General features: G+C 45.8%; 4 non-coding genes across 4 annotated transcripts; all 4 read left to right on the forward strand.

The window, feature by feature from the left end:
• The first annotated feature begins 3,614 nt into the window (after positions 1-3,614).
• TRNAH-GUG (transfer RNA histidin (anticodon GUG)) lies at positions 3,615-3,686 on the forward strand. The gene has a single exon. It is a non-coding gene; the product is annotated as a tRNA-His (tRNA).
• Positions 3,687-5,846: 2,160 nt separating this feature from the next.
• TRNAH-GUG (transfer RNA histidin (anticodon GUG)) lies at positions 5,847-5,918 on the forward strand. Its single transcript has one exon. It is a non-coding gene; the product is annotated as a tRNA-His (tRNA).
• A 2,160-nt stretch (positions 5,919-8,078) lies between these two features.
• On the forward strand, positions 8,079-8,150 carry TRNAH-GUG (transfer RNA histidin (anticodon GUG)). The gene has a single exon. It is a non-coding gene; the product is annotated as a tRNA-His (tRNA).
• Positions 8,151-15,100: 6,950 nt separating this feature from the next.
• Positions 15,101-15,172, forward strand: TRNAH-GUG (transfer RNA histidin (anticodon GUG)). Its single transcript has one exon. It is a non-coding gene; the product is annotated as a tRNA-His (tRNA).
• Positions 15,173-21,292: the final 6,120 nt, after the last annotated feature.

The following is a 21,292-nucleotide window of genomic DNA, read 5'->3' on the forward strand; positions in this document are numbered from 1 at the left end:
TAGAATGTGGTCAGGAGGAGGACAATGTGCTTACACATATGAAACATTAGAAGGTAGACATTATGGAAGCACATATATTTCTTTATTTTTATTGTATTTGGGGAGAGGGGGTTAATATAGCACGTCCAATGTGGAAAAGTGCTTTTCATAGCACCTTGCAGGTGGGCGACATCTAGAGCTGTGCAGTAGCCACCCATGCTCCAGACGTCAAAGAGAACAAGAAGTTACACATGTTGGAAGTGAGGGTGAGACATTGAGGAGATATGATCCCCGTATGAAGCCGAGAGAAGGAGGAGGCGTGAACGTGCATCCATGTATGCAGGCGAGAAGGGAAGGAGCATTGGTCATGCATCCCTGCATGACGGTGAGACAGGGAGGAGATATGATCCCCGTATGAAGCCGAGAGAAGGAGGAGGCGTGAACGTGCATCCATGTATGCGGGCGAGACAGGAAGGAGCATTGGTCATGCATCCCTGCATGAGGGTGAGACAGGGAGGAGATATGATCCCCGTATGAAGCCGAGAGAAGGAGGAGGCGTGAACGTGCATCCATGTATGCAGGCGAGAAGGGAAGGAGCATTGGTCATGCATCCCTGCATGAGGGTGAGACAGGGAGGAGATATGATCCCCGTATGAAGCCGAGAGAAGGAGGAGGCGTGAACGTGCATCCATGTATGCGGGCGAGACGGGAAGGAGCATTGATCATGCATCCCTTCCTGAGGGTGAGACAGGGAGGAGATAAAATCCCTGTATGAAGCCGAGAGAACGAGGAGACATGAACGTGCATCCATTTATGCGGGCGAGAAGGGAAGGAGCATTGGTCATACATCCCTGCATGAGGGTGAGACAGGGAGGAGATAAAATCCCTGTATGAAGCCAAGAGAACGAGGCAGCATGAACATGCATCCTTGTATGCAGGTGTGACATGGAGTCATCATGAACATGCATCCCTTTATAAGGACATAACATGGAGGACGCATGAACATAAATGCCTGAATTTTATGGTGGTGGCCTTCGGGCGATTTGGCACGTGCAATTGGTGAAGAGCACTTCTCCTGCGCAAAAAAATAAATGTACTATTAGCACCCCAGAGGGAGCCTCTGCACTTCTTATAGGGAGAAAACTCTGCAATGGAAGGGGACAGGGTCAATAACAGCTGTAAACTCTCACAAGACCATCACTGCTCTCACACTTTCCTGCTCTCAGGCTGGCGGGCCATTATCGGCCCTGGCTGCCGCACCATTGCCAGGTTTGTGTAACTATATTATTTCTAATTGGCTCCACTTTGATGACTTTCATTTAGATTCTGACTTGATTATTGAGATCTTAAATAAGTGACTGGGGATCAGGTGTCCACTTATTCTCATGGATAACATCACAACCAACCTTTAATTCAAACATGAGTCATGACATCACAGATGGAGTACAGCTTATGATAGAGGTGGAACGACACATTGTAGCAGCCCAAGTAGCTCGCCGTGATCGTATAGTGGTTAGTACTCTGCGTTGTGGCCGCAGCAACCTCGGTTCGAATCCGAGTCGCAGCAACCTCGGTTCGAATCCGAGTCACAGCATTGCGGTGAGGCAATGTCACGGCAGTTGGGCAGATATTTTAGAATTTCCATTAATACATTGGCAATCTCTGTGGAGGACTGAAACAATTCGATATGTCCTGTTACTGTTATGAACCTTTTGTTTCTTTAATGCTCTTTGCACACTTTTTCATCGGGTGACTGTAATGTATTTCAACCAAATCTAATTAAGAGCGCATTATGTGGTGACATTTGCAGTACATGAAACATTATAACACTGCCATTTACGTCAATAACCACTAGCTTGATTAAGACATATGTATTGCAGCGACAGTATTTCCCAGTTACAAATGGGAATAAAAACAACATCCGCGAGGGATTGAACCAACGACATTTAACTGATGTTACCAATGGAGCGCGTTACAGAGAGCGCGAGGTCCCGCCTTTACAGTCACACGCTGATGATAATACAGATGTTTAAATAAACAGGCATATCTGTGGACTTGTGGTCTTTCTACATTGGGACTCGTAGTCTAGTCCTAGGCTATTGTAGGCACTGGCGTATCTTTTAGTGGAATGAGAGGCATTCTGTAGTCGCGTGAAAGGACCTTTCAAGTCAATCTGATCTGTATTGTCCTGTGAAAAAAAGCGTTCTTAGACACAGTGAGGAGTTTTTGGGGATAATGGGAAAATCATTTCCAACTAAATGACAGGAATTTCTTAGTCCAATCATGAGGTGTGCTAGGCTTTTTTATACTGTGGCGGAAAGAGAGAGAGTATAACAGTCATTATAAATAAAGGGCCAAGGAAGTGACAGTTTATGGAAGGAACAATTTGCACATAGTTTTAGAATGTGGTCAGGAGGAGGACAATGTGCTTACACATATGAAACATTAGAAGGTAGACATTATGGAAGCACATATATTTCTTTATTTTTATTGTATTTGGGGAGAGGGGGTTAATATAGCACGTCCAATGTGGAAAAGTGCTTTCCATAGCACCTTGCAGGTGGGCGACATCTAGAGCTGTGCAGTAGCCACCCATGCCCCAGACGTCAAAGAGAACAAGAAGTTACACATGTTGGAAGTGAGGGTGAGACATTGAGGAGATATGATCCCCGTATGAAGCCGAGAAAAGGAGGAGGCGTGAACGTGCATCCATGTATGCAGGCGAGAAGGGAAGGAGCATTGGTCATGCATCCCTGCATGAGGGTGAGACAGGGAGGAGATATGATCCCCGCATGAAGCCGAGAGAAGGAGGAGGCGTGAACGTGCATCCATGTATGCAGGCGAGAAGGGAAGGAGCATTGGTCATGCATCCCTGCATGAGGGTGAGACAGGGAGGAGATAAAATCCCTGTATGAAGCCGAGAGAACGAGGAGACATGAACGTGCATCCATGTATGCGGGCGAGAAGGGAAGGAGCATTGGTCATGCATCCCTGCATGAGGGTGAGACAGGGAGGAGATAAAATCCCTGTATGAAGCCAAGAGAATGAGGCGGCATGAACATGCATCCTTGTATGCAGGTGTGACATGGAGTCATCATGAACATGCATCCCTTTATAAGGACATAACATGGAGGACGCATGAACATGAATGCCTGAATTTTATGGTGGTGGCCTTCGGGTGATTTGGCACGTGCAATTGGTGAAGAGCACTTCTCCTGCGCAAAAAAATAAATTTACTATTAGCACCCCGGAGGGAGCCTCTGCACTTCTTATAGGGAGAAAACTCTGAAATGGAAGGGGACAGGGTCAATAACAGCTGTAAACTCTCACAAGACCATCACTGCTCTCACACTTTCCTGCTCTCAGGCTGGCGGGCCATTATCGGCCCTGGCTGCCGCACGATTGCCAGGTTTGTGTAACTATATTATTTCTAATTGGCTCCACTTTGATGACTTTCATTTGGATTCTGACTTGATTATTGAGATCTTAAATAAGTGACTGGGGATCAGGTGTCCACTTATTCTCCTGGATAACATCACAACCAACCTTTAATTCAAACATGAGTCATGACATCACAGATGGAGTACAGCTTATGATAGAGGTGGAACGACACATTGTAGCAGCCCAAGTAGCTCGCCGTGATCGTATAGTGGTTAGTACTCTGCGTTGTGGCCGCAGCAACCTCGGTTCGAATCCGAGTCACGGCATTGCGGTGAGGCAATGTCACGGCAGTTGGGCAGATATTTTAGAATTTCCATTAATACATTGGCAATCTCTGTGGAGGACTGAAACAATTCGATATGTCCTGTTACTGTTATGAACCTTTTGTTTCTACAATGCTCTTTGCACACTTTTTCATCGGGTGACTGTAATGTATTTCAACCAAATCTAATTAAGAGCGCATTATGTGGTGACATTTGCAGTACATGAAACATTATAACACTGCCATTTACGTCAATAACCACTAGCTTGATTAAGACATATGTATTGCAGCGACAGTATTTCCCAGTTACAAATGGGAATAAAAACAACATCCGCGAGGGATTGAACCAACGACATTTAACTGATGTTGCCAATGGAGCGCGTTACAGAGAGCGCGAGGTCCCGCCTTTACAGTCACACGCTGATGATAATACAGATGTTTAAATAAACAGGCATATCTGTGGACTTGTGGTCTTTCTACATTGGGACTCATAGTCTAGTCCTAGGCTATTGTAGGCACTGGCGTATCTTTTAGTGGAATGAGAGGCATTCTGTAGTCGCGTGAAAGGACCTTTCAAGTCAATCTGATCTGTATTGTCCTGTGAAAAAAAGCGTTCTTAGACACAGTGAGGAGTTTTTGGGGATAATGGGAAAATCATTTCCAACTAAATGACAGGAATTTCTTAGTCCAATCATGAGGTGTGCTAGGCTTTTTTATACTGTGGCGGAAAGAGAGAGAGTATAACAGTCATTATAAATAAAGGGCCAAGGAAGTGACAGTTTATGGAAGGAACAATTTGCACATAGTTTTAGAATGTGGTCAGGAGGAGGACAATGTGCTTACACATATGAAACATTAGAAGGTAGACATTATGGAAGCACATATATTTCTTTATTTTTATTGTATTTGGGGAGAGGGGGTTAATATAGCACGTCCAATGTGGAAAAGTGCTTTCCATAGCACCTTGCAGGTGGGCGACATCTAGAGCTGTGCAGTAGCCACCCATGCCCCAGACGTCAAAGAGAACAAGAAGTTACACATGTTGGAAGTGAGGGTGAGACATTGAGGAGATATGATCCCCGTATGAAGCCGAGAAAAGGAGGAGGCGTGAACGTGCATCCATGTATGCAGGCGAGAAGGGAAGGAGCATTGGTCATGCATCCCTGCATGAGGGTGAGACAGGGAGGAGATATGATCCCCGTATGAAGCCGAGAGAAGGAGGAGGCGTGAACGTGCATCCATGTATGCAGGCGAGAAGGGAAGGAGCATTGGTCATGCATCCCTGCATGAGGGTGAGACAGGGAGGAGATATGATCCCCGTATGAAGCCGAGAGAAGGAGGAGGCGTGAACGTGCATCCATGTATGCGGGCGAGACGGGAAGGAGCATTGATCATGCATCCCTTCCTGAGGGTGAGACAGGGAGGAGATAAAATCCCTGTATGAAGCCGAGAGAACGAGGAGACATGAACGTGCATCCATGTATGCGGGCGAGAAGGGAAGGAGCATTGGTCATGCATCCCTGCATGAGGGTGAGACAGGGAGGAGATAAAATCCCTGTATGAAGCCAAGAGAATGAGGCGGCATGAACATGCATCCTTGTATGCAGGTGTGACATGGAGTCATCATGAACATGCATCCCTTTATAAGGACATAACATGGAGGACGCATGAACATGAATGCCTGAATTTTATGGTGGTGGCCTTCGGGTGATTTGGCACGTGCAATTGGTGAAGAGCACTTCTCCTGCGCAAAAAAATAAATTTACTATTAGCACCCCGGAGGGAGCCTCTGCACTTCTTATAGGGAGAAAACTCTGCAATGGAAGGGGACAGGGTCAATAACAGCTGTAAACTCTCACAAGACCATCACTGCTCTCACACTTTCCTGCTCTCAGGCTGGCGGGCCATTATCGGCCCTGGCTGCCGCACGATTGCCAGGTTTGTGCAACTATATTATTTCTAATTGGCTCCACTTTGATGACTTTCATTTGGATTCTGACTTGATTATTGAGATCTTAAATAAGTGACTGGGGATCAGGTGTCCACTTATTCTCCTGGATAACATCACAACCAACCTTTAATTCAAACATGAGTCATGACATCACAGATGGAGTACAGCTTATGATAGAGGTGGAACGACACATTGTAGCAGCCCAAGTAGCTCGCCGTGATCGTATAGTGGTTAGTACTCTGCGTTGTGGCCGCAGCAACCTCGGTTCGAATCCGAGTCACGGCATTGCGGTGAGGCAATGTCACAGCAGTTGGGCAGATATTTTAGAATTTCCATTAATACATTGGCAATCTCTGTGGAGGACTGAAACAATTCGATATGTCCTGTTACTGTTATGAACCTTTTGTTTCTTTAATGCTCTTTGCACACTTTTTCATCGGGTGACTGTAATGTATTTCAACCAAATCTAATTAAGAGCGCATTATGTGGTGACATTTGCAGTACATGAAACATTATAACACTGCCATTTACGTCAATAACCACTAGCTTGATTAAAACATATGTATTGCAGCGACAGTATTTCCCAGTTACAAATGGGAATAAAAACAACATCCGCGAGGGATTGAACCAACGACATTTAACTGATGTTGCCAATGGAGCGCGTTACAGAGAGCGCGAGGTCCCGCCTTTACAGTCACACGCTGATGATAATACAGATGTTTAAATAAACAGGCATATCTGTGGACTTGTGGTCTTTCTACATTGGGACTCATAGTCTAGTCCTAGGCTATTGTAGGCACTGGCGTATCTTTTAGTGGAATGAGAGGCATTCTGTAGTCGCGTGAAAGGACCTTTCAAGTCAATCTGATCTGTATTGTCCTGTGAAAAAAAGCGTTCTTAGACACAGTGAGGAGTTTTTGGGGATAATGGGAAAATCATTTCCAACTAAATGACAGGAATTTCTTAGTCCAATCATGAGGTGTGCTAGGCTTTTTTATACTGTGGCGGAAAGAGAGAGAGTACAACAGTCATTATAAATAAAGGGCCAAGGAAGTGACAGTTTATGGAAGGAACAATTTGCACATAGTTTTAGAATGTGGTCAGGAGGAGGACAATGTGCTTACACATATGAAACATTAGAAGGTAGACATTATGGAAGCACATATATTTCTTTATTTTTATTGTATTTGGGGAGAGGGGGTTAATATAGCACGTCCAATGTGGAAAAGTGCTTTCCATAGCACCTTGCAGGTGGGCGACATCTAGAGCTGTGCAGTAGCCACCCATGCCCCAGACGTCAAAGAGAACAAGAAGTTACACATGTTGGAAGTGAGGGTGAGACATTGAGGAGATATGATCCCCGTATGAAGCCGAGAAAAGGAGGAGGCGTGAACGTGCATCCATGTATGCAGGCGAGAAGGGAAGGAGCATTGGTCATGCATCCCTGCATGAGGGTGAGACAGGGAGGAGATATGATCCCCGTATGAAGCCGAGAGAAGGAGGAGGCGTGAACGTGCATCCATGTATGCAGGCGAGAAGGGAAGGAGCATTGGTCATGCATCCCTGCATGAGGGTGAGACAGGGAGGAGATATGATCCCCGTATGAAGCCGAGAGAAGGAGGAGGCGTGAACGTGCATCCATGTATGCGGGCGAGACGGGAAGGAGCATTGATCATGCATCCCTTCCTGAGGGTGAGACAGGGAGGAGATAAAATCCCTGTATGAAGCCGAGAGAACGAGGAGACATGAACGTGCATCCATGTATGCGGGAGAGAAGGGAAGGAGCATTGGTCATGCATCCCTGCATGAGGGTGAGACAGGGAGGAGATAAAATCCCTGTATGAAGCCAAGAGAATGAGGCGGCATGAACATGCATCCTTGTATGCAGGTGTGACATGGAGTCATCATGAACATGCATCCCTTTATAAGGACATAACATGGAGGACGCATGAACATGAATGCCTGAATTTTATGGTGGTGGCCTTCGGGTGATTTGGCACGTGCAATTGGTGAAGAGCACTTCTCCTGCGCAAAAAAATAAATTTACTATTAGCACCCCGGAGGGAGCCTCTGCACTTCTTATAGGGAGAAAACTCTGCAATGGAAGGGGACAGGGTCAATAACAGCTGTAAACTCTCACAAGACCATCACTGCTCTCACACTTTCCTGCTCTCAGGCTGGCGGGCCATTATCGGCCCTGGCTGCCGCACCATTGCCAGGTTTGTGTAACTATATTATTTCTAATTGGCTCCACTTTGATGACTTTCATTTGGATTCTGACTTGATTATTGAGATCTTAAATAAGTGACTGGGGATCAGGTGTCCACTTATTCTCATGGATAACATCACAACCAACCTTTAATTCAAACATGAGTCATGACATCACAGATGGAGTACAGCTTATGATAGAGGTGGAACGACACATTGTAGCAGCCCAAGTATCTCGCCGTGATCGTATAGTGGTTAGTACTCTGCGTTGTGGCCGCAGCAACCTCGGTTCGAATCCGAGTCACGGCATTGCGGTGAGGCAATGTCACGGCAGTTGGGCAGATATTTTAGAACTTCCATTAATACATTGGCAATCTCTGTGGAGGACTGAAACAATTCGATATGTCCTGTTACTTTTATGAACCTTTTGTTTCTTTAATGCTCTTTGCACACTTTTTCATCGGGTGACTGTAATGTATTTCAACCAAATCTAATTAAGAGCGCATTATGTGGTGACATTTGCAGTACATGAAACATTATAACACTGCCATTTACGTCAATAACCACTAGCTTGATTAAGACATATGTATTGCAGCGACAGTATTTCCCAGTTACAAATGGGAATAAAAACAACATCCGCGAGGGATTGAACCAACGACATTTAACTGATGTTGCCAATGGAGCGCGTTACAGAGAGCGCGAGGTCCCGCCTTTACAGTCACACGCTGATGATAATACAGATGTTTAAATAAACAGGCATATCTGTGGACTTGTGGTCTTTCTACATTGGGACTCATAGTCTAGTCCTAGGCTATTGTAGGCACTGGCGTATCTTTTAGTGGAATGAGAGGCATTCTGTAGTCGCGTGAAAGGACCTTTCAAGTCAATCTGATCTGTATTGTCCTGTGAAAAAAAGCGTTCTTAGACACAGTGAGGAGTTTTTGGGGATAATGGGAAAATCATTTCCAACTAAATGACAGGAATTTCTTAGTCCAATCATGAGGTGTGCTAGGCTTTTTTATACTGTGGCGGAAAGAGAGAGAGTATAACAGTCATTATAAATAAAGGGCCAAGGAAGTGACAGTTTATGGAAGGAACAATTTGCACATAGTTTTAGAATGTGGTCAGGAGGAGGACAATGTGCTTACACATATGAAACATTAGAAGGTAGACATTATGGAAGCACATATATTTCTTTATTTTTATTGTATTTGGGGAGAGGGGGTTAATATAGCACGTCCAATGTGGAAAAGTGCTTTCCATAGCACCTTGCAGGTGGGCGACATCTAGAGCTGTGCAGTAGCCACCCATGCCCCAGACGTCAAAGAGAACAAGAAGTTACACATGTTGGAAGTGAGGGTGAGACATTGAGGAGATATGATCCCCGTATGAAGCCGAGAGAAGGAGGAGGCATGAACGTGCATCCATGTATGCAGGCAAGAAGGGAAGGAGCATTGGTCATGCATCCCTGCATGAGGGTGAGACAGGGAGGAGATATGATCCCCGTATGAAGCCGAGAGAAGGAGGAGGCGTGAACGTGCATCCATGTATGCAGGCGAGAAGGGAAGGAGCATTGGTCATGCATCCCTGCATGAGGGTGAGACAGGGAGGAGATATGATCCCCGTATGAAGCCGAGAGAAGAAGGAGGCGTGAACGTGCATCCATGTATGCGGGCGAGAAGGGAAGGAGCATTGGTCATGCATCCCTGCATGAGGGTGAGACAGGGAGGAGATAAAATCCCTGTATGAAGCCAAGAGAACGAGGCGGCATGAACATGCATCCTTGTATGCAGGTGTGACATGGAGTCATCATGAACATGCATCCCTTTATAAGGACATAACATGGAGGACGCATGAACATGAATGCCTGAATTTTATGGTGGTGGACTTCGGGTGATTTGGCACGTGCAATTGGTGAAGAGCACTTCTCCTGCGCAAAAAAATAAATGTACTATTAGCACCCCGGAGGGAGCCTCTGCACTTCTTATAGGGAGAAAACTCTGCAATGGAAGGGGACAGGGTCAATAACAGCTGTAAACTCTCACAAGACCATCACTGCTCTCACACTTTCCTGCTCTCAGGCTGGCGGGCCATTATCGGCCCTGGCTGCCGCACGATTGCCAGGTTTGTGTAACTGTATTATTTCTAATTGGCTCCACTTTGATGACTTTCATTTGGATTCTGACTTGATTATTGAGATCTTAAATAAGTGACTGGGGATCAGGTGTCCACTTATTCTCATTTATAACATCACAACCAACCTTTAATTCAAACATGAGTCATGACATCACAGATGGAGTACAGCTTATGATAGAGGTGGAACGTCACATTGTAGCAGCCCAAGTAGCTCGCCGTGATCATATAGTGGTTAGTACTCTGCTGCGTTGTGGCCGCAGCAACCTCGGTTCGAATCCGAGTCACGGCATTGCGGTGAGGCAATGTCACGGCAGTTGGGCAGATATTTTAGAATTTCCATTAATACATTGGCAATCTCTGTGGAGGACTGAAACAATTCGATATGTCCTGTTACTGTTATGAACCTTTTGTTTCTTTAATGCTCTTTGCACACTTTTTCATCGGGTGACTGTAATGTATTTCAACCAAATCTAATTAAGAGCGCATTATGTGGTGACATTTGCAGTACATGAAACATTATAACACTGCCAATTACGTCAATAACCACTAGCTTGATTAAGACATATGTATTGCAGCGACAGTATTTCCCAGTTACAAATGGGAATAAAAACAACATCCGCGAGGGATTGAACCAACGACATTTAACTGATGTTGCCAATGGAGCGCGTTACAGAGAGCGCGAGGTCCCGCCTTTACAGTCACACGCTGATGATAATACAGATGTTTAAATAAACAGGCATGTCTGTGGACTTGTGGTCTTTCTACATTGGGACTCATAGTCTAGTCCTAGGCTATTGTAGGCACTGGCGTATCTTTTAGTGGAATGAGAGGCATTCTGTAGTCGCCTGAAAGGACCTTTCAAGTCAATCTGATCTGTATTGTCCTGTGAAAAAAAGCGTTCTTAGACACAGTGAGGCGTTTTTGGGGATAATGGGAAAATCATTTCCAACTAAATGACAGGAATTTCTTAGTCCAATCATGAGGTGTGCTAGGCTTTTTTATACTGTGGCGGAAAGAGAGAGAGTATAACAGTCATTATAAATAAAGGGCCAAGGAAGTGACAGTTTATGGAAGGAACAATTTGCACATAGTTTTAGAATGTGGTCAGGAGGAGGACAATGTGCTTACACATATGAAACATTAGAAGGTAGACATCATGGAAGCACATATATTTCTTTATTTTTATTGTATTTGGGGAGAGGGGGTTAATATAGCACGTCCAATGTGGAAAAGTGCTTTCCATAGCACCTTGCAAGTGGGCGACATCTAGAGTTGTACAGTAGCCACCCATGCCCCAGACGTCAAAGAGAACAAGAAGTTACACATGTTGGAAGTGAGGGTGAGACATTGAGGAGATATGATCCCCGTATGAAGCCGAGAGAAGGAGGAGGCGTGAACGTGCATCCATGTATGCAGGCGAGAAGGGAAGGAGCATTGGTCATGCATCCCTGCATGAGGGTGAGACAGGGAGGAGATATGATCCCCGTATGAAGCCGAGAGAAGGAGGACGCGTGAACATGCATCCATGTATGCGGGCGAGACAGGAAGGAGCATTGGTCATGCATCCCTGCATGAGGGTGAGACAGGGAGGAGATATGATCCCCGTATGAAGCCGAGAGAAGGAGGAGGCGTGAACGTGCATCCATGTATGCAGGCGAGAAGGGAAGGAGCATTGGTCATGCATCCCTGCATGAGGGTGAGACAGGGAGGAGATATGATCCCCGTATGAAGCCGAGAGAAGGAGGAGGCGTGAACGTGCATCCATGTATGCGGGCGAGACAGGAAGGAGCATTGGTCATGCATCCCTGCATGAGGGTGAGACAGGGAGGAGATATGATCCCCGTATGAAGCCGAGAGAAGGAGGAGGCATGAACGTGCATCCATGTATGCGGGCGAGACGGGAAGGAGCATTGGTCATGCATCCCTTCCTGAGGGTGAGACAGGGAGGAGATAAAATCCCCGTATGAAGCCGAGAGAACGAGGAGACATGAACGTGCATCCATGTATGCGGGCGAGAAGGGAAGGAGCATTGGTCATGCATCCCTGCATGAGGGTGAGACAGGGAGGAGATAAAATCCCTGTATGAAGCCAAGAGAACGAGGCGGCATGAACATGCATCCTTGTATGCAGGTGTGACATGGAGTCATCATGAACATGCATCCCTTTATAAGGACAAAACATGGAGGACGCATGAACATGAATGCCTGAATTTTATGGTGGTGGCCTTCGGGTGATTTGGCACGTGCAATTGGTGAAGAGCACTTCTCCTGCGCAAAAAAATAAAAGTACTATTAGCACCCCGGAGGGAGCCTCTGCACTTCTTATAGGGAGAAAACTCTGCAATGAAAGGGGACAGGGTCAATAACAGCTGTAAACTCTCACAAGACCATCACTGCTCTCACACTTTCCTGCTCTCAGGCTGGCGGGCCATTATCGGCCCTGGCTGCCGCACCATTGCCAGGTTTGTGTAACTATATTATTTCTAATTGGCTCCACTTTGATGACTTTCATTTGGATTCTGACTTGATTATTGAGATCTTAAATAAGTGACTGGGGATCAGGTGTCCACTTATTCTCATGGATAACATCACAACCAACCTTTAATTCAAACATGAGTCATGACATCACAGATGGAGTACAGCTTATGATAGAGGTGCAAGTCACATTGTAGCAGCCCAAGTAGCTTGTGGCCGCAGCAACCTCGGTTCGAATCCGAGTCACGGCATTGCGGTGAGGCAATGTCACGGCAGTTGGGCAGATATTTTAGAATTTCCATTAATACATTGGCAATCTCTGTGGAGGACTGAAACAATTCGATATGTCCTGTTACTGTTATGAACCTTTTGTTTCTTTAATGCTCTTTGCACACTTTTTCATTGGGTGACTGTAATGTATTTCAACCAAATCTAATTAAGAGCGCATTATGTGGTGACATTTGCAGTACATGAAACATTATAACACTGCCATTTACGTCAATAACCACTAGCTTGATTAAGACATATGTATTGCAGCGACAGTATTTCCCAGTTACAAATGGGAATAAAAACAACATCCGCGAGGGATTGAACCAACGACATTTAACTGATGTTGCCAATGGAGCGCGTTACAGAGAGCGCGAGGTCCCGCCTTTACAGTCACACGCTGATGATAATACAGATGTTTAAATAAACAGGCATATCTGTGGACTTGTGGTCTTTCTACATTGGGAGTCATAGTCTAGTCCTAGGCTATTGTAGGCACTGGCGTATCTTTTAGTGGAATGAGAGGCATTCTGTAGTCGCGTGAAAGGACCTTTCAAGTCAATCTGATCTGTATTGTCCTGTGAAAAAAAGCGTTCTTAGACACAGTGAGGAGTTTTTGGGGATAATGGGAAAATCATTTCCAACTAAATGACAGGAATTTCTTAGTCCAATCATGAGGTGTGCTAGGCTTTTTTATACTGTGGCGGAAAGAGAGAGAGTATAACAGTCATTATAAGTAAAGGGCCAAGGAAGTGACAGTTTATGGAAGGAACAATTTGCACATAGTTTTAGAATGTGGTCAGGAGGAGGACAATGTGCTTACACATATGAAACATTAGAAGGTAGACATTATGGAAGCACATATATTTCTTTATTTTTATTGTATTTGGGGAGAGGGGGTTAATATAGCACGTCCAATGTGGAAAAGTGATTTCCATAGCACCTTGCAGGTGGGCGACATCTAGAGCTGTGCAGTAGCCACCCATGCCCCAGACGTCAAAGAGAACAAGAAGTTACACATGTTGGAAGTGAGGGTGAGACATTGAGGAGATATGATCCCCGTATGAAGCCGAGAGAAGGAGGAGGCGTGAACGTGCATCCATGTATGCAGGCGAGAAGGGAAGGAGCATTGGTCATGCATCCCTGCATGAGGGTGAGACAGGGAGGAGATATGATCCCCGTATGAAGCCGAGAGAAGGAGGACGCGTGAACGTGCATCCATGTATGCGGGCGAGACAGGAAGGAGCATTGGTCATGCATCCCTGCATGAGGGTGAGACAGGGAGGAGATATGATCCCCGTATGAAGCCGAGAGAAGGAGGAGGCGTGAACATGCATCCATGTATGCAGGCGAGAAGGGAAGGAGCATTGGTCATACATCCCTGCATGAGGGTGAGACAGGGAGGAGATATGATCCCCGTATGAAGCCGAGAGAAGGAGGAGGCGTGAACGTGCATCCATGTATGCGGGCGAGACAGGAAGGAGCATTGGTCATGCATCCCTGCATGAGGGTGAGACAGGGAGGAGATATGATCCCCGTATGAAGCTGAGAGAAGGAGGAGGCGTGAACGTGCATCCATGTATGCGGGCGAGACGGGAAGGAGCATTGGTCATGCATCCCTTCCTGAGGGTGAGACAGGGAGGAGATAAAATCCCTGTATGAAGCCGAGAGAACGAGGAGACATGAACGTGCATCCATGTATGCGGGCGAGAAGGGAAGGAGCATTGGTCATGCATCCCTGCATGAGGGTGAGACAGGGAGGAGATAAAATCCCTGTATGAAGCCAAGAGAACGAGGCGGCTTGAACATGCATCCTTGTATGCAGGTGTGACATGGAGTCATCATGAACATGCATCCCTTTATAAGGACATAACATGGAGGACGCATGAACATGAATGCCTGAATTTTATGGTGGTGGCCTTCGGGTGATTTGGCACGTGCAATTGGTGAAGAGCACTTCTCCTGCGCAAAAAAATAAATGTACTATTAGCACCCCGGAGGGAGCCTCTGCACTTCTTATAGGGAGAAAACTCTGAAATGGAAGGGGACAGGGTCAATAACAGCTGTAAACTCTCACAAGACCATCACTGCTCTCACACTTTCCTGCTCTCAGGCTGGCGGGCCATTATCGGCCCTGGCTGCCGCACCATTGCCAGGTTTGTGTAACTATATTATTTCTAATTGGCTCCACTTTGATGACTTTCATTTGGATTCTGACTTGATTATTGAGATCTTAAATAAGTGACTGGGGATCAGGTGTCCACTTATTCTCATGGATAACATCACAACCAACCTTTAATTCAAACATGAGTCATGACATCACAGATGGAGTACAGCTTATGATAGAGGTGGAACGTCACATTGTAGCAGCCCAAGTAGCTCGCCGTGATCGTATAGTGGTTAGTACTCTGCGTTGTGGCCGCAGCAACCTTGGTTCGAATCCGAGTCACGGCATTGCGGTGAGGCAATGTCACGGCAGTTGGGCAGATATTTTAGAATTTCCATTAATACATTGGCAATCTCTGTGGAGGACTGAAACAATTCGATATGTCCTGTTACTGTTATGAACCTTTTGTTTCTTTAATGCTCTTTGCACACTTTTTCATCGGGTGACTGTAATGTATTTCAACCAAATCTAATTAAGAGCGCATTATGTGGTGCCATTTGCAGTACATGAAACATTATAACACTGCCATTTACGTCAATAACCACTAGCTTGATTAAGACATATGTATTGCAGCGACAGTATTTCCCAGTTACAAATGGGAATAAAAACAACATCCGCGAGGGATTGAACCAACGACATTTAACTGATGTTGCCAACGGAGCGCGTTACAGAGAGCGCGAGGTCCCGCCTTTACAGTCACACGCTGATGATAATACAGATGTTTAAATAAACAGGCATATCTGTGGACTTGTGGTCTTTCTACATTGGGACTCATAGTCTAGTCCTAGGCTATTGTAGGCACTGGTGTATCTTTTAGTGGAATGAGAGGCATTCTATAGTCGCGTGAAAGGACCTTTCAAGTCAATCTGATCTGTATTGTCCTGTGAAAAAAAGCGTTCTTAGACACAGTGAGGAGTTTTTGGGGATAATGGGAAAATCATTTCCAACTAAATGACAGGAATTTCTTAGTCCAATCATGAGGTGTGCTAGGCTTTTTTATACTGTGGCGGAAAGAGAGAGAGTATAACACTCATTATAAATAAAGGGCCAAGGAAGTGACAGTTTATGGAAGGAACAATTTGCACATAGTTTTAGAATGTGGTCAGGAGGAGGACAATGTGCTTACACATATGAAACATTAGAAGGTAGACATTATGGAAGCACATATATTTCTTTATTTTTATTGTATTTGGGAAGAGGGGGTTAATATAGCACGTCCAATGTGGAAAAGTGCTTTCCATAGCACCTTGCAGGGGGGCGACATCTAGAGCTGTGCAGTAGCCACCCATGCCCCAGACGTCAAAGAGAACAAGAAGTTACACATGTTGGAAGTGAGGGTGAGACATTGAGGAGATATGATCCCCGAATGAAGCCGAGAGAAGGAGGAGGCGTGAACGTGCATCCATGTATGCAGGCGAGAAGGGAAGGAGCATTGGTCATGCATCCCTGCATGAGGGTGAGACAGGGAGGAGATATGATCCCCGTATGAAGCCGAGAGAAGGAGGAGGCGTGAACGTGCATCCATGTATGCGGGCGAGACAGGAAGGAGCATTGGTCATGCATCCCTGCATGAGGGTGAGACAGGGAGGAGATATGATCCCCGTATGAAGCCGAGAGAAGGAGGAGGCGTGAACGTGCATCCATGTATGCAGGCGAGAAGGGAAGGAGCATTGGTCATGCATCCCTGCATGAGGGTGAGACAGGGAGGAGATATGATCCCCGTATGAAGCCGAGAGAAGGAGGAGGCGTGAACGTGCATCCATGTATGCGGGCGAGACAGGAAGGAGCATTGGTCATGCATCCCTGCATGGGGGTGAGACAGGGAGGAGATATGATCCCCGTATGAAGCCGAGAAAAGGAGGAGGCGTGAACGTGCATCCATGTATGCGGGCGAGACGGGAAGGAGCATTGGTCATGCATCCCTTCCTGAGGGTGAAACAGGGAGGAGATAAAATCCCCGTATGAAGCCGAGAGAACGAGGAGACATGAACGTGCATCCATGTATGCGGGCGAGAAGGGAAGGAGCATTGGTCATGCATCCCTGCATGAGGGTGAGACAGGGAGGAGATAAAATCCCTGTATGAAGCCAAGAGAATGAGGCGGCATGAACATGCATCCTTGTATGCAGGTGTGACATGGAGTCATCATGAACATGCATCCCTTTATAAGGACATAACATGGAGGATGCATGAACATGAATGCCTGAATTTTATGGTGGTGGCCTACGGGTGATTTGGCACGTGCAATTGGTGAAGAGCACTTCTCCTGCGCAAAAAAATAAATGTACTATTAGCACCCCGGAGGGAGCCTCTGCACTTCTTATAGGGAGAAAACTCTGCAATGAAAGGGGACAGGGTCAATAACAGCTGTAAACTCTCACAAGACCATCACTGCTCTCACACTTTCCTGCTCTCAGGCTGGCGGGCCATTATCGGCCCTGGCTGCCGCACCATTGCCAGGTTTGTGTAACTATATTATTTCTAATTGGCTCCACTTTGATGACTTTCATTTGGATTCTGACTTGATTATTGAGATCTTAAATAAGTGACTGGGGATCAGGTGTCCACTTATTCTCATGGATAACATCACAACCAACCTTTAATTCAAACATGAGTCATGACATCACAGATGGAGTACAGCTTATGACAGAGGTGGGACATCACATTGTGGCAGCCCAAGTAGCTCGCCGTGATCGTATAGTGGTTAGTACTCTGTGTTGTGGCCGCAGCAACCTCCGTTCGAATCCGAGTCACGGCATTGCGGTGAGGCAATGTGACGGCAGTTGGGCAGATATTTTAGAATTTCCATTAATACATTGGGAATCTCTGTGGAGGACTGAAACAATTCGATATGTCCTGTTACTGTTATGAACCTTTTGTTTCTTTAATGCTCTTTGCACACTTTTTCATCGGGTGACTGTAATGTATTTCAACCAAATCTAATTAAGAGCGCATTATGTGGTGACATTTGCAGTACATGAAACATTATAACACTGCCATTTACGTCAATAACCACTAGCTTGATTAAGACATATGTATTGCAGCAACAGTATTTCCCAGTTACAAATGGGAATAAAAACAACATCCGCGAGGGATTGAACCAACGACATTTAACTGATGTTGCCAATGGAGCGCGTTACAGAGAGCGCGAGGTCCCGCCTTTACAGTCACACGCTGATGATAATACAGATGTTTAAATAAACAGGCATATCTGTGGACTTGTGGTCTTTCTACATTGGGACTCATAGTCTAGTCCTAGGCTATTGTAGGCACTGGCGTATCTTTTAGTGGAATGAGAGGCATTCTGTAGTCGCGTGAAAGGACCTTTCAAGTCAATCTGATCTGTATTGTCCTGTGAAAAAAAGCGTTCTTAGACACAGTGAGGAGTTTTTGGGGATAATGGGAAAATCATTTCCAACTAAATGACAGGAATTTCTTAGTCCAATCATGAGGTGTGCTAGGCTTTTTTATACTGTGGCGGAAAGAGAGAGAGTATAACAGTCATTATAAATAAAGGGCCAAGGAAGTGACAGTTTTTGGAAGGAACAATTTGCACATAGTTTTAGAATGTGGTCAGGAGGAGGACAATGTGCTTACACATATGAAACATTAGAAGGTAGACATTATGGAAGCACATATATTTCTTTATTTTTATTGTATTTGGGGAGAGGGGGTTAATATAGCACGTCCAATGTGGAAAAGTGCTTTCCATAGCACCTTGCAGGTGGGCGACATCTAGAGCTGTGCAGTAGCCACCCATGCCCCAGACGTCAAAGAGAACAAGAAGTTACACATGTTGGAAGTGAGGGTGAGACATTGAGGAGATATGATCCCCGTATGAAGCCGAGAGAAGGAGGAGGCGTGAACGTGCATCCATGTATGCAGGCGAGAAGGGAAGGAGCATTGGTCATGCATCCCTGCATGAGGGTGAGACAGGGAGGAGATATGATCCCCGTATGAAGCCGAGAGAAGGAGGAGGCGTGAACGTGCATCCATGTATGCGGGCGAGACAGGAAGGAGCATTGGTCATGCATCCCTGCATGAGGGTGAGACAGGGAGGAGATATGATCCCCGTATGAAGCCGAGAGAAGGAGGAGGCGTGAACGTGCATCCATGTATGCAGGCGAGAAGGGAAGGAGCATTGGTCATGCATCCCTGCATGAGGGTGAGACAGGGAGGAGATATGATCCCCGTATGAAGCCGAGAGAAGGAGGAGGCGTGAACGTGCATCCATGTATGCGGGCGAGACAGGAAGGAGCATTGGTCATGCATCCCTGCATGAGGGTGAGACAGGGAGGAGATATGATCCCCGTATGAAGCCGAGAGAAGGAGGAGGCGTGAACGTGCATCCATGTATGCGGGCGAGACGGGAAGGAGCATTGGTCATGCATCCCTTCCTGAGGGTGAGACAGGGAGGAGATAAAATCCCCGTATGAAGCCAAGAGAATGAGGAGACATGAACGTGCATCCATGTATGCGGGCGAGAAGGGAAGGAGCATTGGTCATGCATCCCTGCATGAGGGTGAGACAGGGAGGAGATAAAATCCCTGTATGAAGCCAAGAAAACGAGGCGGCATGAACATGCATCCTTGTATGCAGGTGTGACATGGAGTCATCATGAACATGCATCCCTTTATAAGGACATAACATGGAGGACGCATGAACATGAATGCCTGAATTTTATGGTGGTGGCCTTCGGGTGATTTGGCACGTGCAATTGGTGAAGAGCACTTCTCCTGCGCAAAAAAATAAATCTACTATTAGCACCCTGGAGGGAGCCTCTGCACTTCTTATAGGGAGAAAACTCTGCAATGGAAGGGGACAGGGTCAATAACAGCTGTAAACTCTCACAAGACCATCACTGCTCTCACACTTTCCTGCTCTCAGGCTGGCGGGCCATTATCGGCCCTGGCTGCCACACCATTGCCAGGTTTGTGTAACTATATTATTTCTAATTGGCTCCACTTTGATGACTTTCATTTGGATTCTGACTTGATTATTGAGATCTTAAATAAGTGACTGGGGATCAGGTGTCCACTTATTCTCATGGATAACATCACAACCAACCTTTAATTCAAACATGAGTCATGACATCACAGATGGAGTACAGCTTATGACAGAGGTGGAACGTCACATTGTAGCAGCCCAAGTAGCTCGCCGTGATCGTATAGTGGTTAGTACTCTGCGTATTGGCCGCAGCAACCTCGGTTCGAATCCGAGTCACGGCATTGCGGTGAGGCAATGTCACGGCAGTTGGGCAGATATTTTAGAAATTCCATTAATACATTGGCAATCTCTGAGGAGGACTGAAACAATTCGATATGTCCTGTTACTGTTATGAACCTTTTGTTTCTTTAATGCTGTTTGCACACTTTTTCATCGGGTGACTGTAATGTATTTCAACCAAATCTAATTAAGAGCGCATTATGTGGTGACATTTGCAGTACGTGAAACATTATAACACTGCCATTTACATCAATAACCACAACTTGATTAAGACATATGTATTGCAGCGACAGTATTTCCCAGTTACAAATGGGAATAAAAACAACATCCGCGAGGGATTGAACCAACGACATTTAACTGATGTTGCCAATGGAGCGCGTTACAGAGAGCGCGAGGTCCCGCCTTTACAGTCACACGCTGATGATAATACAGATGTTTAAATTAACAGGCATATCTGTGGACTTGTGGTCTTTCTACATTGGGACTCATAGTCTAGTCCTAGGCTATTGTAGGCACTGGCGTATCTTTTAGTGGAATGAGAGGCATTCTGTAGTCGCGTGAAAGGACCTTTCAAGTCAATCTGATCTGTATTGTCCTGTGAAAAAAAGCGTTCTTAGACACAGTGAGGAGTTTTTGGGGATAATGGGAAAATCATTTCCAACTAAATGACAGGAATTTCTTAGTCCAATCATGAGGTGTGCTAGGCTTTTTTATACTGTGGCGGAAAGAGAGACAGTATAACAGTCATTATAAATAAAGGGCCAAGGAAGTGACAGTTTATGGAAGGAACAATTTGCACATAGTTTTAGAATGTGGTCAGGAGGAGGACAATGTGCTTACACATATGAAACATTAGAAGGTAGACATTATGGAAGCACAAATATTTCTTTATTTTTATTGTATTTGGGGAGAGGGGGTTAATATAGCACGTCCAATGTGGAAAAGTGCTTTCCATAGCACCTTGCAGGTGGGCGACATCTAGAGCTGTGCAGTAGCCACCCATGCCCCAGACGTGAAAGAGAACAAGAAGTTACACATGTTGGAAGTGAGGGTGAGACATTGAGGAGATATGATCCCCGTATGAAGCCGAGAGAAGGAGGAGGCGTGAACGTGCATCCATGTATGCAGGCGAGAAGGGAAGGAGCATTGGTCATGCATCCCTGCATGAGGGTGAGACAGGGA

Source organism: Ambystoma mexicanum (assembly GCF_040938575.1).
Source record: "Ambystoma mexicanum isolate Mex_15411 chromosome 12 unlocalized genomic scaffold, UKY_AmexF1_1 Mex_chr12_unloc.1, whole genome shotgun sequence".
Taxonomy (NCBI): Eukaryota; Metazoa; Chordata; class Amphibia; order Caudata; family Ambystomatidae; genus Ambystoma; species Ambystoma mexicanum.